At 44.9% G+C, this 18,123-nt stretch overlaps 1 protein-coding gene across 5 annotated transcripts in view; it reads right to left on the bottom strand.

Moving 5' to 3' along the window:
* The window catches only part of KANK1 (KN motif and ankyrin repeat domains 1), a 196,159-nt gene that overhangs the window by 35,630 nt on the left and 142,406 nt on the right, over window positions 1-18,123 (bottom strand). The window contains exon 1 of one of the 5 annotated variants that reach the window (XM_036261124.1): window positions 12,088-12,134. The exons of the other annotated variants lie outside the window; for them this stretch is intronic. The gene's annotated coding sequence lies outside the window, so the exon portion shown is untranslated. Of the gene's footprint in view, window positions 1-12,087; window positions 12,135-18,123 lie in introns of those variants that run through there. 5 annotated transcript variants of the gene reach the window in all.

Below are 18,123 nucleotides of genomic sequence, written 5' to 3'. Positions count from 1 at the left end.
TCCCACCATTTTCAATAGGAAAGGATTTTTGTTTTGTTTTTTAATGTTTCCCTCCAAAAAAATTTTTTTAATGCACTGATTTAACATCAGGCTTTAAAACACAGGTCTAGACTCCTAAATCTGGGAATCCATAGAGGTTAGAATTTTGCCATATTAGGCTTGATGATTTGCTAATCCTGCTTGAATCAGACTATCCTAAGGCTTTGTCATTCAGATTTCATGCTCCAGCAACTAAAAATGCAAGCTGTGCTCTCAAGGTGTCATTTTTACAATGTCCACAATATGAACTATTCTACAATTAAAGATATCTAGTATCATTATTTTTTATATTCCTTGCTTTCTAGTGTATCTTTACAAACATTAACACAAATATGACTTACAAGGGTTCTGATTTCCCAACTTTTCATGTATATAGTCTTATCTCCCTACGCCAGATTACAACTATCTTGAGAGCAACAAGTTTAATATTCAAAATATCCTTCACTGTTCCCCCTTCTCAGTAACACATCAATTAACAAGATACTGGGAACAAAGCAGATGTTTAAAAATGTTTCCTGAAGGAATAATTGAATATACAGTATAACATAATAAGCTTTAAAAAACATTCTACTGCTCTGTGGACAGAGTTGCTTGTTCTATATTTGTGTTAAGGATAGTTCTTGAGTGATACTGTTTCAGTAGTTATCTTTAGGTTGTGGAATCATGGGTGGTTTCAATGTTGATATTTATATTTTATAAGTTTTTATAACACATAGGTATTTGTCTTTTAAAAATATGATTATAGCAAGTCACTATTTGGAAGGCAAGAGAGATGAACTAAAAGAAACTCCAAGAAAGTTCATTCAGGAGGTGGATGAACAAGGCAGCCATGGCAACACAGCTGGAGGCTGTTCCTCAATATGTCTATGTCATTCTTCCGTATTAACAGTACTCCTATGTGTAGCTGGGCAAATATATAGACTGTATTTCCCCAGCCTCCTTTACTGTTAATATGGCCACAGTAGAAATGACATGCAGCAAGTGCCAGAAATCTCCCTTAAAAGACGCAGGAATAGGTCTACAACCCCTTTCTTCTTTGATCCTTATTCCACCCTGCTGCCTGGAATGCAGATGTGATCACCGGAACTCTAGCTGCTATCTTCAACCATGAGTTCATATACAAGGATAGAGGAACAATGTGCTAGATCAGCGGTTCTCAACCTGTGGGTCACTACCCCTCTAGGGGTCAAACAACCCTTTCACAGGGGTTTCCTAAGACATAACAGTAGCAAAATTACAGTTATGAAGTAGCAACAAAATTTTATGATTGGAGGTCACCACAACATGAAGAACTGTTTTAAAGGGTCACGGCATTAGGAAGGTTGAGAACCACTGTGCTAGATGGAACCTGGGTCTCTAAGAGCTTTGTGGGTCAAAGCCACTATGCTACTTCTGGGAAGCTTACCTCTATACCTTTATGTGAAAGAGAGAAACTTCTACTTTGTTTAGCTATTGCATGTTTTGGGTCTCTGTTACTTGGAGCTAAACTGAATTCCACATATCTACTCCCCCACAAAAAATTAAGACTGGGTCTTGAAAAGAAGAAAAAGGCTAAATAATAAACTGGGGAGATATTACAATAAAACAACTTTTTTATTACCAACATTTTGATTAATTTAAGAATAATTATGGAAATGTAAAAACAAAACAAAACAGTTTTTAAAAAAATCTCTAAGTGGGTTAAAAGGGGCCTCTTAACTGGCTAAAAGCCTTTTTTTAGACTAACGGAGCTATGCCCGCTCACACACAGCCAAAACCCACGGGCTATGTCTGCAACTGGAATCCTGAAAGGAGGAGCTTCCAACTAAACACTCTGGAATCAGACGGCCGTCCCTGGCGTTTACAAGAATTTTCTGAATGTCTGGAAATCCAGTGGTGGAGACTGCTCCCGGCACCAGCTCTACCTTCATTATATAGCATTTACTGAAAGCTTAATTGGGTGCAGAAAATGGTCCTATTCAGTGGGAAGAGGAGGAGGAAGGATTTATAAGAAATAAAATGAGGTACAGTCTAGCTGGGAGATAAATGCCAACCCCCCTAAATGTAATACTAATTGAGACCAGTTACAAAGGCATATTATCAACAAGAACAATATGACCGTATGTGAATGAGTGATCAAAACATAATGGAGTTAACAAGGAGATGAGTTCTGAAGACAAGGTAAGTAAGTGATGATCGGCTCAATGGAAAAGACAGGTAAATGGTGGAGAAGAGCCAGGGTACAGCCTGTTGGTGAAGCGCAAAGAAAGATGAGGTTAGAAGAGAGGGGGATGACTGAGTACAGAAGAGGCCACCAGGCTTGGGTCCTGGACCGGGGGAATCTGGTCCACCTGGTCCCTGTTACATTGCACACGGGGCCCTGTGCTAGGGACTAAACGGCATCAAGGAAGATTGTCTTCATAACTGTGTGTGGATTAGACTGAGGTAAGAAAAAATATTAAATTCAAGGGGACCAGTTAAAGTCTTATAATCCCCAAGTATGAAGTGAAGACCAAATAAAAAATGTTTTAATGCATTCAACTTATATACATAACCACTATTAATAAAAAAGCAATCTTAGTTCTTTCTTTTTTTCCTTTCTTCCACTTACTCTTTACCAGCTTCTAGGAGCTGGGAACACAGTGTGAACCAAAGGGACAAGGTCTCCACTCTTACAAGGCTCACAATCTAGTGAGGGTTGAGGTGCATGGAAAACGAAACACAAATATAAGGCAAGGTAGGAGCAAAGCAAAAAGGTAGAACCACCAGAATTTACACCCGTGCATCAAAGTAAGTGGATGGTTGCTAACAGTGGGCCGCACGGCTCTGGGGCTGATATCATCATGGAGCTGACCTACTTCCTGGACTCCAAGGGTCTCAGAGTCCTTCTTCCCCGCTTCTCTCTCCAAACCCAGTCTGCACAGTCTGCCATTTGGGGTGACAACCAAACACCAAATGTGGCCATCCCAACTAGAAACAACTTCCCACATGCAAACCAATTTCCCATGTGTTCAGGAAGAAGTCGAAATCAGCAAACTGATGGCAATTCTACTCTTTATTCATATATTTACCACCTGTAGAACTTGCTGCCCTTGTGAGCGGAGCTCAGTTTATGGACTCAACAACAATGTGACGTTTCCTTGCAATTTCCTTTTTGCATTAACAAAGTGAAATGGAGATGCGACTACTTCAAAAATCATATCATTTAAATTCATAAAGTAGTATATGATTTTAACTTTTTTTTAAAATTCTCACCTGAGGATATTTTTACATCTTCAGACAGATTGGGAGTCAGAGAGAGAGAGAAAGAGAAACATCAGTGTGAGAGAGACACATCGACTGGTTGCCACCCGCATGACCCCAACTGGGGCTGGGGTCGAACTGCAACCGAGGTACGTGCCTTTGGCCAGAATCGAACCCGGGACTCTCTGGTCCGCAGGCTGATGCTCTAACCGCTGCGCCAAACAGGCCAGGGCTGATTTTAACTTTTCAAGGAAACAAAACTTACTGTCCAAACAATATTTGGTTTGAGAAGACACAAAAATGAATGTACCCACTGGGAGGTAAAGATTAAGTGGGGGAAATGAGTCAGAGTACTAACCTGCTAGTGGGATTCACACCTGTTTGCTCCCAGATGACATCTGATGACATCTGGAGGCTTTCTGGTTGTCACAACTGGAACGGGGGCTGCTACTGACTTCTAGCAGGTAGAGGCCAAGGATGCTGCTATAAACATCCCACAGTGCACAGGATAGTCCCACCCTCCCCAACGAGAATGGTCCAGTCCAAAGCATCTCGGCCGAGAATGCCTGCGCCAAAGCCAGTGAGCAGGGTGAAAAATTCACAAGCAGCAATTAAGAACTTGGCCACGTAAGTGTGGACGTCAGGTCTGCCACTTCTCGGTGGGACCAGATCATCACGCTCAAGTACAGGGTGATAAAAATGCCACTTCTGAGTAAGAAAACACTAAACACTTTTCTACACACTCGACCACAATAAGCCATTCTTTCATATGAGCAAACGCACTGGAAGGTTCTGAAATAGTGTGTCCTGGTGGACTTTTAAATGGACAAAGCTTTGACATTATTACTTTATCTGCTAATTAGGATACACTGACTTCTTTGTTCTGGTTTCACTACTGCACACTCTAGGCCCAATTACTGCCAATGAATGGCGCCAGGAAAATAATTACACCCATGTGCTACCGCTTCCACACACTCTTTCTGTGTTTTCCTTCACCAGATATTCTGCCTGACGGTTGACACTGAAGAAGTCTGCTAATCCCCATAACTGTGTTACCTGCTCTCACAAAAAGCATGAGGACTCGGCTTAGAGAGCTGACACAACCTGAGAAGCACATATTGATCAGAGGTTCCCATAGTTCAAGCCAGCAGAGTGCAAACACCTGCTGTCCGACGCAGTCAAAACGATCCCGCATCAGCAGAGGCTGAGAAGCAGGGAGAAAGAAACCAGTAGGATGAACGCAGTGAGCGAGATAAGTTCCCATGACATTAATTACTCACACTGAGAAAGTAACTGAGTTAGCAAGTCAACTTTTCTAGACATGGACTATAAAGAAAACAAAGACGTGGAACAGGTCCTTCTGAACAGGTTTAACTGGAAAGTTCCGCTGCTGACACTGTGACTGCTAAGACCTGCAGACCCAAGAGCTTCCTTATCTGCGTGAGAAACTCCATTTGTTAGAGAACACACAATAAAAAGGAGGGCAATGTGTTTCTCATTTTTATTTATTTTTTCTTTATTGATATTAGAGAGGAAAGGAGAGGGAGGGAGACAGAAATATCGAAGAGAGAGAACATCGACTGGCCGCCTCCTGCATGCCTCCCACTGGTGATCAGGCCCACAACCTGGGCATGTACCCTGACTGAATTCGAACTGGCGACCTCTTGGTGTATGGGTCGATGCTCAACCACTGAGCCACACTGGCCAGGCTCTCATTTTGCTTTAAAACAATATGGCAGGTGAGGTTTTTCTCTTGCTTTTTCACGTACCAAAGAGTCTTTTTAAATCTGCTCTTTACCCCACCCAGCTAACAAAGCCACCCAATCATTCACCAAAATGATGAGCACCTACCCGGTGTGAAGGCCTGCTCTATGAAGCCTGCATCGCTGTTACACAGAGTTGATGCTATCGACCTGATTGCACCTAGACCTCTCCTCAGGTTGCAGCTGTTTCAAATAGCTACCTACATACTTCATGCAAATAAAATGACAACAGTGAGGAAAGCAAAAGTGTATGCCAGAAGTTCACAGGAAATAGGCCTAGTGAGATGCCCTATGTTACATAAACTGCACGTCTGTTTATAAGGCTACATTATAATGTGGTATTATTTCTCATATCTGTCACTCTTCCTAATTCCATCTAGCTTCTCTTGCTCAAGCTTTGGATTTCCTCTCACAGCTGATCTCATCTCTGCTTCTTTAACCTGTCCTCACAGACATTAACCTGCACACGCTCCCTACCTCTCCGGTCTCCCATCACTACCCTTTTCCAAACTGGCTCCACATTCTAAGGGTTTCTATTCCCACACCCCACAGAGGGAATGCTGATCCAGGGAAGATGCAATCATCAGACTGCAAGATGGTTTTCTTCTTTCCTTCAGTAAATATTTATTAAGTAGTTACCATGTGCCAAACACTGCTAGGAGGTAAGCAAATCGGACACAGCACCTGCCTGGACAGAGCTGTGAACTACAGCAGACAGACAAGCGGCTGCAGAAATAAATTACAGCTGTGATAAGTGCTGCAAAAGTACAATGCAGGAGGTATGCCAGGAGCGAGCAGAGACCCCAGCTGGGCTGGTGCAGGGCGTGTTCTGCCAGTGCTGTATTTCAGGAGTCCACTAGGCAAAGTGTGCGGCGGGGGTGGGGATGGGGGTGCAGGCGTGCTGGTGGTGGTGGTGGTGTGTGTTCGCTGAGGAGACTGGCATAGAAGAAATTCTACTCAGAGGAAACAGCATATACAAAACCTGCCACTTTTTTTAGGAACTAAAAAGGGGGCTTTGCCTGATAATAAGAAAAACCCAAAATGATGCGGAGGGGACAGAGCCTCCATCACACAGGGCCGTGGGAGTCAGGTCTTTGGTCCTCAAGTGCACTGGGTGGCTACTGAAGGGTTCTAAGCAAGGAAGTGAAATGATCAAATTGCATTTTTTTTTTTTATTCCTTACCCGAGGATATTTTTCCATTTATCATCAGATAAGTGGGAGGATGGGGGGAGGGGGACAGAGAAGGGGGGAGGGGGGAGAGGCGGGGAAGGAGAGAGAGAGAGAGAGAAACATCTATGTGATAGAAACACATCAAGTGGTTGCCTCCGGCATGATCCCAACCAGGGCTGGGGACGAACCGCAACCGAGGTATGTGCCCTTGACCGGAATTGAACCTGCAACTCATTGGTCCTCAGGCCGACACTCTAACCACTGAACGAAACCGGCCAGGGCTCAAACTGCATTTTAATAAGACTGCTCCAGCTACATGCTGGAGTACATATTAAAATTCTCTTCAGTGACCTCTATTTGGTTTTCCATGAATTGTTCAAGTCCCCATGAATTTTTCTCTAGGTATCACGAATTCCTTTGCACTGTGTGAGTGTTACTTATGTTAGCCATAGTGTTAAAACCACCGGAAAGTAGAGCCTGACTGAATTGGCGACACCCTGTGGTCGACACCTGCCCCAAAATACTGAAGAGCAAAGTGAGGACACAGTTGGGCTTCTCGGGGCTGAGCTGGAGACCAGGTGCAGGCCTTCGGGCTCGTCCTTCAGGGCTCTATCCATGACCTCAACCTGCTAACAAAAAAGAAAATATTTTTCCGCCCTGGCCGGTTTGGCTTAGCGGTTAGAGCATCGGCCTGCGGTCCAGAGAGACCTGGGTTCGCTTCCCGCTAAGAGCACGTACCTCAGTTGCAGTTTGTCCCCGGACCTGGTTGGGTTGTGCAGGTGGCAGCCACTTGATGTGTCCCTGCCACATTGATGTTTCTCTCTCTCTCTCTCTCCTTCATGCTCTAGCTGATCAAAAAATGGAAAAATGTTCTTGGGTGAGGATTAAAAAAAAAAAAAAAAAGAAAGAAAATATGTTTCCAATGGATGACTCACTGCAGAGAAATGGTGAGATTTCCTCTGCTGAAGGCCACTGCAGTATGATAAACCTAATCTGGGAGGGACAATGTGGCCTGAGCGAGGACAGGAAGGAAGACGAGGACATTTTAGGGAATGCTCACTCTGGTCCAGCATGTTGAGAGGCAGAGCACAGACTCGCTCCGTATTTGAAGCTAGGATGGGAACAGTAGACTGGAAATGTCCGTGAGGCAAAGACACCACTGGCCCTGGCTGCCAGCGACTGTCTCTGTGGAGGAGGGAGAGGGGGTGGTATGCTACGGCCAACCCCTGTGCTCGCGGAAATCCTTCCTTCTCTACCCACAGGGAAGGCTCAAGACAGAGGACAGGGTCTGGGGAATGTAAGCAATATACCAGGTGGTCTCTGACAGCTGAACCGCAGGCCAGCTTGCCTCTCAGTCACCTGAGTGTTGCCACCCCCTGCCTGACAAGGATCTTGCTGCAGGTGACCCTGATGGCCTGAGGGGCATGCATGAGCCAGAACTCAGGTGGCATATGCTGCCTACTGGTGCTATTCCTGATTGTCAGTGCACATCATGTCAGCTATTCAAGAGTGTCAGGAGCCTGTTTGGCTCAAAAACTCTCTTTTGGGCTCTCACTGTCCAAATCTGGGATAAGTTGAGCATCAAACTAATGATTAATGACAGTAACAGATTACAATCCAGTGAGTAATAAGTATCTTGAGTCTATACTATTATAATAAATACAGTAATGTGCCAACTAATAAATAAATTATGGAAACAGAAAATCACCATTTGACAACCATTCTGGCAGAGGCTGATTCCTGCAGGAATCATCCTGGAACTAAGGCCAGTGCGTCGAGACTTCCTACTTAAGAGTAGGCTATTGGCGTGGCCTCCCCACAAAACACTTGTCAATCACAAAGGGGACTAGAGTGCAGAAGGCTGGCAGGTAAGCACCTGGACCAGGTGATCGAGGCAGGGTCATGCTCTGAGCAGAGCACAGCATCCCTTCTGAGGTGTTCCTGCCTGGAAGGTATGGTCTGAGCCTGGAAACAGACGGGGTCTACCTGAAAGACACCCTACAGAATAATAGGTCTCTCTTTAAAACTGCCAAGGTCGCAAAAGAAAGGGAAAGCTGAGGCGGAGAACTGTCCAGACTGAGGAAGATGCAAGAGACAGGACGAACGCGCCACACGCTCGAACGCACAGACGCAGAAAGGATGAAGCAAGTGTGGTAAAACGCTGACCACTGGGGAATCTGACCCTGGGTGCAAGAGGTGTGCACATTCCTTTACATTTTCTCCAAAACAAGTTTTAAATGATTTCAAAACGAATTACTTACACTCACACACACACACACCAGTATACAAATGTCAGCACGCATCACATTAGCTATTAAAGACAGTGTCAGGAGTCTATTTGGCTCAGAAACTCTCTTTCGGGCTCTCACTGTTCAAATCTGGGATGATTTGAGCATCAAAATAACAATTTAAAAATTTTTTCTTCATTGATTTTTTTAGGGAGAGAGATAGAAACATTGATGAGAGAGAACACTGATTGGTCGCCTCCTGCATGCCCCCCACTGGGGATCGGGCCCACACCCTGGGCATGTGCCCTGACTGGGAATCGAACTGGCGACCTCCTGGTGCATGGGTCAGCACTTAGCCACTGAGCCACACCAGCCAGGCCAAAATAACAATTTTAATCATTGCGTGCGTGCACACGCGCGCGTGTGTGTGTGTATCCATATGAACAACTGCAAACCTACTTTAGCCCCACCTGCACATAAAACCTCCCTTCACTGTGTCTTCAGTGTCTCTGGGGTACGTGAGTGCAGTCAGCCGGTCACCAGGGAACACAGCCAACACTCCACTGCTGCTCCTGTAAATAAAGCAGCTCTTCTTTTAAAAACAGGGGCTGATGTGTCTGCTCTCTGGTATTACATATTCTATGAGGGGTTTTACATTTGTTTGAGGTATCCCTGGAAACTTGTAAGCTTCTCAATGATTAATCTTGTAGACTGATGTGCCAGGAGCCCCATTAGAGAGAAAAGACTGAAAGATCTTTCTGAGGCATTAGAAGTCTTCAACAACTCAGCCCCAACCCAGCACTTCCCAGTTTCCTCCCCACCCTGAACCTCAGTCTACGGGAGCACCTTTCAAGCCTATCTGCCTTGTTCGTTCTGTTTCCTCTACCAGCACCCACGCCCTTCTCCGGCCTCTTCTGTCTGCCAGGACTGGCTGTCTCAACCTTGGGGCCCAACCCAAAGAGAGATCCCATCCTTTGTCAGGCCTCCGCTTATCTCCAACTGCTGTCCTGGGAAGAACTGGTCCCCTTCTTCCCTCCATTGTCCTAAAACACTTTGCCCCTAGTTAACGGCACATTATAGGTAGTAGGAACAGGACTGCCTTCTCCTAACAGACTAGAGGCATCTTGGGGGCAGAAACCACGTAGTATTTATTTTCCTATCCCTCACTGCATAGCGTGGTACTGAGCACACAGCATATTCAGTATCTGTTGAAATGAAAACCCCTGTGTCTAGGCAGGTACCGGTTAGTAAGTATGGTGGAGAAGCAGATGTGATGATTGAAATCAGGCACTCTAGGGCTGACGGCCTGAGTTCAAATCCTGACTTTGGCTTTGCCACTTTGCAACTGTTGGCAAGACGGATTCTCTCCCAGTGGTATAACTGGGAAAAACAATGACCTGCCCCACGGTGCTGCTGGGGACCACTGACAACCTCGCCTCTGTGAACTGTTACTGGACCACCTCTGTAGTTTGCCGACACATACAGCCCTGGCACCCCAGGGGTGATCCAGAACTCCTCTCCTCCACCCTTCCCTCTCTCCATTCCCATTTCCTAACAAGTTGGGGTTTAAAGTGTTGAAATGTTTACTCGAAATAAAATGACTTTGCTAAAATCTTGAGGTCTAAAGTGGTTTTGCTTCCTGGAGCGGATGAGGAAGACGCTGGCTGGGCCCGAGGAGAATGTGCCTGTGTAAGTGTGCACGCACGAGGCTCGGGGCGAGGGACGGCTGGTGCTGGTTCCGTGCAGAGGGAGCCCCACGCCAGCATCCATTATGCATGGGAAGGAGGTAAAATAAAACAAAGCAAAAGCAGGCGAATGTCCTGAAACCTTTAAATGCATATTATGGCCAAGTTAAAATATTTCCTTGTCACAATAAGAGGACAAAGATAAGCACTGATGTTTCTACACAATCTCATTCTCATAGCTCTACCAAAGTCCTAAGAGTAAAGGGCTCTGTAACAGTGTTCAGAGGTTTGTGCTTTAGATTCAATGAGCACCTCCCCATGCAGCCATCCAGGGTGGCTTGCCTAAATCGCGGAGGTATAATTCTTTTCATAAAACAAGAACAGGAGCTATAAATATTTCCCGGTTCACAGACACACAAGGGGCAGCAGGGATCTGGAATCGCTCAATGCAGCAACAAGGTCTGTACGTGTGACATGAGGGGGTTGGTGAGACTTGATTTCCAAAGGTTGCTTCCAGCCTATGACTCTGACTATACATTTCACAGAATTTCCTAACATCGCATGCTCTGTGATCAAGTGAAGAAGTTAATCGCAGCAGCTGTCAGACCAGATGTTCAGGCGGACAGAGCCTGTGGCCTTGCTCTCTTCCCATGTCATCTGGCGGCACCTTTCCAGTTGCATCATAACAACTGGCACCACCTGCCGATCCCCAAATGCAAACTCCCTTTGCTGTATCACCAGTTCTACACTGGGTGTGTCTTAGGGGCGCGGAAGCCAGGCTGCAGGTGAGCGCTGTGAGGGAAGCAAGTGGGAAGAGTCCTGGTCCTGGGAATGGAATGGGCTCTGCCCTAATAAAGGCTCCGTTCCACTGGGGAGGCCCGTGACCACGCAGAGGCCTAGGTTTACCCGATGGCCCTCCTCTCCACTGTTCGGTGTCAACTACGAGATGCAGTGACTGCCCAGCCTCTGTCTGAAACAGCCAACATGCCACAGGCTCTTCAGTACTTCACCTTCACCAGCTTAGGCAGCGCTGCTCTTCAATGCCCACCGTCTAATTTAAAAAATTATCGCTGAAATATCACCTGAATTTTCATGCATGCACCCAAGAGAACTAGCTCGGGAACTAAAGTGGTACTTTCCAAACTTTCTTCAAAAATAACGTGTTGCTCATCCTGGAAGGTGTGTCTCATTGATTGGAGCAGTGTCCTGTAACCCAAAAGGTCACAGGTTCGATTCCCAGTCAGGGGCACATACCTAGATTGTGGGGTTTGATCCCAGGTTTGGGCATGTACAGGAGGCAACTGGTCCCTGTTTCCCTCTCTGTCTTTCTCTCTTTCCCTCCCTCCCTCCTATCTCTCTCCCTTCCTCTCTTCTAAAATCAATAAACATATTCTTGGGTGAGAATTTTAAAAAATAAATAAATAAATAAAATAACATGCTGCTTTAAGCATAAAGAGGAAAATGTGCCAATGCACACTGTTTGAAAAGTGGGGAAGGAGCATAAATTGGGACTTTGGGACAGAGATGGCTTTTCTAACACAATAGGAAAAAATCGGGGAGGGGTTGTGGGGTGCTGAAGTACTTGTATGAAACTCAGCCCTGACTTTGTCTTACAGCATTTATATAAGAAACAGAAACCAGCTTGAAAGCACACCGAGCAGTTCCCCATTAGAAAAACAAATGACCAAAAATAAATTTAGCAACAAAAAGGGAAATTCTGGAATTCAATTAAGCCAAAAACTCAAACCTCAGCATATAGTACAACCTTTCACTCCTGTAACAATGGCAGCTTTATGTTAAAGCCACAGCTAAAGCTAAAATTTTCACTGAACCAAAAAATCAAGCACCGAGTTATCCTTTCCAGCTTGTTAATAAGAGCAAATACTTGACAGAACACACAGAGCTTGAGTTTATAGTCCACCCACCCCCACCCGGAACGTCACACTATCCTTTTTCTTTATTGGGGCTTTCTTACTTACCCACCCAGAAACAAAATAACTGACTTTCAGCAAGCAGGAAGCCAAGTCTCGGGCATACTTCCCTCGGCATTAAAGGGACTACACACATCAGTGGGCAAGGAGCCCAGGAGCTGCTCCAGAGAATTTATTTATACCCATTTGGAATTTCCTGACCAACGAGCAGCCTGCTGGCCACAGGGTGTAATGCCAGGACTCTCTGCGTCAGTGAGACAGCAAAAACTACCAAGGAACTAAACTGCTAGCAAGGATCTTAACAACAAAAGAGGTGAAGACAGACCTCTCCCACACCCCTTCCGATTTTTCAAACCATCCTGCATGAAATGATAACCTAGAAATGTAGCTGTAAACATGACAATTCTAGGAAGAACTTAGAAAGGCAGTAAATGTTGCCTTATTCCTCCCAGTAACTTAGTCCCTCCCCCCAAACCAGGGCTGAGAAAGGCTCACTGTTATAATTTGAGCTCTAGCTCAGCAGCCTCTCATGAAGGACATGATTCAGTGTTAGGCTGAATCCAGGTTGGGCTGGAGGCGAGTGGTTCTTTTTCTTGGTGTACTTCTAGTGTATTTTTATTTAATGCAACATGCAATTTGAAGGCTAAAACACTCCCAACTTGTAAACTACAGACCCAAACTTTTTTTTTTTTTCCTAAAACAGAATTAGTTCTCAAACAAATGCATTCTGTTTTAGGATGATAACATCTTCAAGTGACCTTTTGTTTTTGTTTAAAGGGCTAGTAAGAATGATATGTCCCTCTAATGATTTAAATTCATCACCTTAAAAAAAAATAGTAACACACAGAAAAAAAAACTTTCTTTTAAACTGTTCATCACCTATGCCTAAATACACTGGGTAAGTGTGAACCTAGAGGAAGAAGATTTACAGAATTTTCTCTACAGGACAAACAAGCAATGCCAGTTCTAAACAATAAAGCAGAGATTAACAAAGATTAGGATCGACTCTAAATGGCCTGCTTAGTTTGCAAGAATCCAGTGGATTTGCCTGGTTCATTTTAGTGTCTGCACCCCTCCCCCGCTCACCTTCTGGATGCACAGTCTACAATCTGGGGGCTGGATACTTTAGGAAGCTACAAAAATTAAACTTTTTAAAGATGATGTGGGACTCATTTAGGTTAGTTTTACACCAAATAAATAAACTGATTCAAAGGGAAATAAACTAAGAACAAAGCTTCAAGTGCCAGATACTTTGAAATATAGGGTTCAAATAATTCCAAATTATTTTAGCAAGAACACCAACATCAGGGTGAGATTTGAGTTAGGCCTATTTTTATCTTTTTGAGGAAAAGATAACTCTACTGAGATCTTTACATATAAAATTCACCCATTTTAAAGTGTACACTTTGGTGAGTTTTAGTTCATGTATACAGTTGTGCATCTAACACCACAATCCCGTTGTAGAAAACATCCATCATCCTTAAAATTATCCTTGGGCTTGTTTTATCATTTGCTTTAAACAGAAATTTTCTTCTTGGTACTTTTTGAAAAAAATTCTGGTATTATTTAGTCTCATTATTATATTCCCACCTAGGCATTACCATCAAAAGACTCGTTCTTAAGAATTAAACTGAGGAAAGCAGCAGAAGGTAGTGTCCCTTAATCTTGCGAAGAAAAATCCTGCTAAATTCTTATTTTGTATTGTGTTCTGGTTAAGAATAGAATTTATTCTATAAGGCTGTTGAAGGTAATCAATCGTGTGTGTGCGCTTCTGTGAAGGAGAGGTCGAGCAGAAAAAGTCATTGTATGCAAATCAATGCCCAATCCTTTACAGAGAGGATGACAGAGGTTGGAATGGGAGAAGAATTAAAAACAGGACCTCCTTCAGCCTGGAAACTGTCAGTCACAAAGGTTCCCACTGTAGGGAGAAAGACACACCTGTCTACCTTTACACCCTCTTAATTTACATACAAAAGCAGCAGCCAGATGCAGTCTAGGAGGATGAAGAGGTACTCAAGACTTTTCCTCTGACAGGTGGAGAGTAGGCAGAAAAGGTGACTTCCAGTGAGAAAGGTAATGGACTGTGGACAAAGACTTCTGTGTTCCCAGGCTGGCTGAGTGCATGACAGCCTCTCTCCCCTGGGTGGCGGCCACAGAGTTCTGCGATTGCAGTCAAGCATATCTGAACCCATTCTTCGATGCTTACTTAACACGATCGCTGCATCAAGACTTTTTCTCCAGAGGGCCTGACCCCAGGTCTAGAGAGAAAACCAAACTTAAATGAAGTAGTGACTGGAAACAGTGAAGTACATTCTGGACCTCTTAAAATGCATGAATCCTGACACACCCTGAATTTACCTTCCTCCTCCTCTCCTTGATTTCTTAACACCCTCCCAGTTTCACGGACACAGCACAAGTGCACCTGAGTTATTGAAACAGCCTCCTTGCCCCCGACTTTCCCCACCATCCACTGTGCACGATTCTTCTGGACCACACTGTTCCATGTGTGCCCTCCATAAATGAACTCATTTAACCTTCACAACAACCCTATGAGCTAAGTATGATTGCCGGCGATTCGCAGATAAGGCTCGTGTCATCTGTGCTGCTACTCGACTGCTACTGCCCAGTGACTGCTCTACTGATACTCCACAGCACTGAAAAGCACACGCCAAGCATATTCTTCCTGTAGCCCTTTGAGGGCAAAGAAAGCTGGGGAAGGGAAGGAGGCTGACATTTCTGATGGGCGGGAGGAAAGAGTATGCTGTTTCAGTGCTTTTCTGATACCATTCCTTTCCCTTCTGATGTACACCCCACACCAAACCTTCTCAGACAAAATGCTTCTGGTTTGCAAGGATCAGCTAAAACATCAGCTCTGCCTTAAGCGGTCTGACCTTCCCAGCCACCTCCTCTTCCACTGACGCTCTCAGAGCAGCTTGTTTTTTCCCCAGTTCCAATGTGTACACACACCTTCCGTTCCTCAAAACTCACAGGAGCTTTGTCCTTTTCATTCCAACCATAGCTGTGCCCAGCACGGTAGGTGACCAGGATGCATGCAGTCAATTTAATTCCCTCCAGAGAAGCCAGACTTTGAATGTTTCCTTTTTAAAGAGCTGTATGAAAATGTCAAGGACTCTGAACCCAAGTCCTCATTTATAGCTGAGGCAGGACACTAGCCCACGGGGGTGATGGCACTAACATCACCTTTGCTATTCAAGGTGAATCCCCCAAAGCAAGCACCTCAGTGCCACAAGTTCTCAACCCTGCTGCACAATCCAAGGACCTGGGTTTTTTCCTAAAAATGCTGAGTCACTCCCCCATCCCCACCCCAGTGAATCAGAATCTCCTGGGGTGGGGCCAGACCCACAGCAATTTTAGAAGCTCCCCAGATAAGTCTATGCCCACAGCCTAGGATGAGAACCAGGGCTTGAAACTAAGCAAAATTTGCAACTCAAAGTGTGTTCTTCCTTTAAGCTTAAAGGAAGCTGAGAGCCAAACTAGGGGCAGCCCTTTAAGCAATTCAAGTACCTTCAGAGTCCAGATCACAAGTTCAAATACCTTTAGAGTCCATGCCAGTAACGTAAAGGAAGGGGTCTAGGGGGCGCTGGGGAGACCAGAGGGCACCCGTCCTCTCCCGCTGACGTTGGCCCGATGGAAATATGTACCCAGTGATGCGCTAGGTCTTTTGACTTTTCAAGAGAAGCTGAAGAAATTGGTATTTTTATACAAAATTACCTCATTTTAAAACTTTTGGCAATTGATTCCAATCTTAAAAAAAGCTTTGAGTTGGTCAAACAGAACATACTGCCAGGCCTCAGCGTGGCACCCAGCAAGGACTTCATGGTACTTATTTGGGATCTAATGTCATTCCTGTTCCCATCCCTTTTCTTTCCCACTTCATATGTGGCCAACTTTTTCTCATTTTAAACTGCAAGTTTCCTTGTTGGAACAAACTGTAAAACTAATTAGAAAGACCATTTTAATTCTGGTGCACAGTAACTTCATCTCTCATGTTGAAATTTAGCCTTTTTACTACTAAGATGTTGAAAGAGGGAAAACGCTCCCATGCGCGGAGAACAGTGTGGTGACTGCAGGTGGAGGGGTGGGTGAGGTGGGAGAGGGCCTGGGGGATAAATGGTGATGGGGGAGAAAAGAAAAAAAGCAATGAAGAAAAAAAATAATAATAACAATAAAAAACAAAGACAAAGGCAAGAACCAAAGCAATAGCCCAGGGTCCCTACCATTTCTCTCACAGGTAAACGTGATGTGCAAACCCCCACCTGTAAGTATTCATCTTAAAAAGAAAGACTGAAAGCAAGATGCTCAGCTTTCACTTGTAAAGAGGGCCTGAGTTATTTCTGCTGTACGTGAGACTTCTTCCCAGCCCCTAAGGACTTCAAAGACCTTATCAGCTCCTTCACCCATCCTTTCTCAGACTGTGATGGCATGACACCAAAAGCTGGGTGCCTAAGGTAACCACAGTGTGGGAGAAAAGTGGGCGTTGGTTGTTCCTTCCCATGTCACCACAACTGCTTCTCCATCCACATCCACCCCAGCCTAAGGGGCTGACGGGACTTGAAGGGATTACGAGGACAGGTCCAGCAAGGGCTCCCAGCTCTTTCCTGTCCTGTGAGGTGTGCACAGTGGTGAGTGTCGGAAGAGGACTCCTCCTGTGTGTGATGGGATCAGAAGGATCTGCTCCTAAAACAAAATGCAAGGGGAGATTTTCCGAGGAGAGGCCACAATCAATGTGAGGATGGTGTGTGCCTGGGGGGGGGAGTGCGAGACTCCAGTAAGGAGAGTACAATCAGGATGAGGATGCTACGGATGGTGGGCCTATCTTAAAAGGCCAGAAAAAATCCTGACTTCAGTATTTTTTACTCAACAAAGTGATTTCCCAACACATTTCACACAGGAGTCACAATGAATTCATACACATTGGGCTTTTTTTTTCAGTCTGGGTAGCCCTGGGATTATTACTTTCATGAAATGTAAACAAGAGACTGTCATACAATGTGTTTTCATCCGAGATTTAAAATCGACATTTAAAAAAGCCAAATGACAGAATGAACTGAAGCACGAAACCAAACAAGGGCATTGGAAGTTAAAAGTGGATGACCACAAAGACTACGAAGACTGCAAATAATCAGTGACAGTAAGGTGGTTTCTTCCCATCCAAGAGGGGCGACAGATCTGCAGAGACCTTCCCAAGCAAACCGTGGGAGAGAAGGAAGGTTGACCAACCGGCCACACTCCCACTTGGGAGGTTATCAACTCAGATGCTCATCCAGTTTCAACCACCCACCAAACCAGACTAGATAATAGGCCTGGGACAAAAGAAACCAACCAGAGTTCCACCTCCTCTCTCTCTGGTTGGGCTGCTAACAATCAGAAAGAGGAGGAAAAAACAAAAAGGAAAGAGGCCATAGGAGCTAGAAAGAACTTTCCAAATGCCTGTGACAATAACCCCCCCTGGACAACCACATTAGAGCTGGTCACCTCTCCCTGAAACCTAAAGCATTTAACAGACAATATCATTTTAAGCCTACCTGGAGCATGTGATGGAGAAAAGGCAGATACTAAAACACTCATTTAGTCAGAGGTAAGAGGAAGAAGCAAGCAAGTGTGTGTGTGTGTGTGTGTGTGTGTGTGTGTGTGTGTGTGACTAAGTGAAAGCCACCTGTTCATTCAGAAGAACACGTCCAGTAGAACAGGCTGGGAGAGAACTGCAAAGGGCATAACAATATAAGACTGGCAACTCACAGAGCTCAGTTCAATCCCACAGATTCTCAAGGAGGCACGGTGCCTGTGTTTTGCCTGTGCTAGATACCCAGCATTATGCCAGCACACAGTTGGTGTGCTGCAAATATCTGCTGAACGCTGGGCATGTTGTGTTGACTCTACACTGAGTATTGAGCAAGCCATGATGTGCATACCAAGATGAAGATGACATGGGATCGTGCCTCTTCAGACCTCGAAGCTTACATATCAGTAGGCACACAACCACAACTCTTAGCTAAAAGCAAGTGATGGCAACTATTTAATAGGATATAAAGCTCTCTAGGAATAATGAAGAGGAACGGGTGA

Source organism: Molossus molossus, unplaced genomic scaffold, assembly GCF_014108415.1.
Source record: "Molossus molossus isolate mMolMol1 unplaced genomic scaffold, mMolMol1.p scaffold_m16_p_14, whole genome shotgun sequence".
Taxonomy (NCBI): Eukaryota; Metazoa; Chordata; class Mammalia; order Chiroptera; family Molossidae; genus Molossus; species Molossus molossus.
This window is presented reverse-complemented; position numbering and strand designations above follow the sequence as displayed.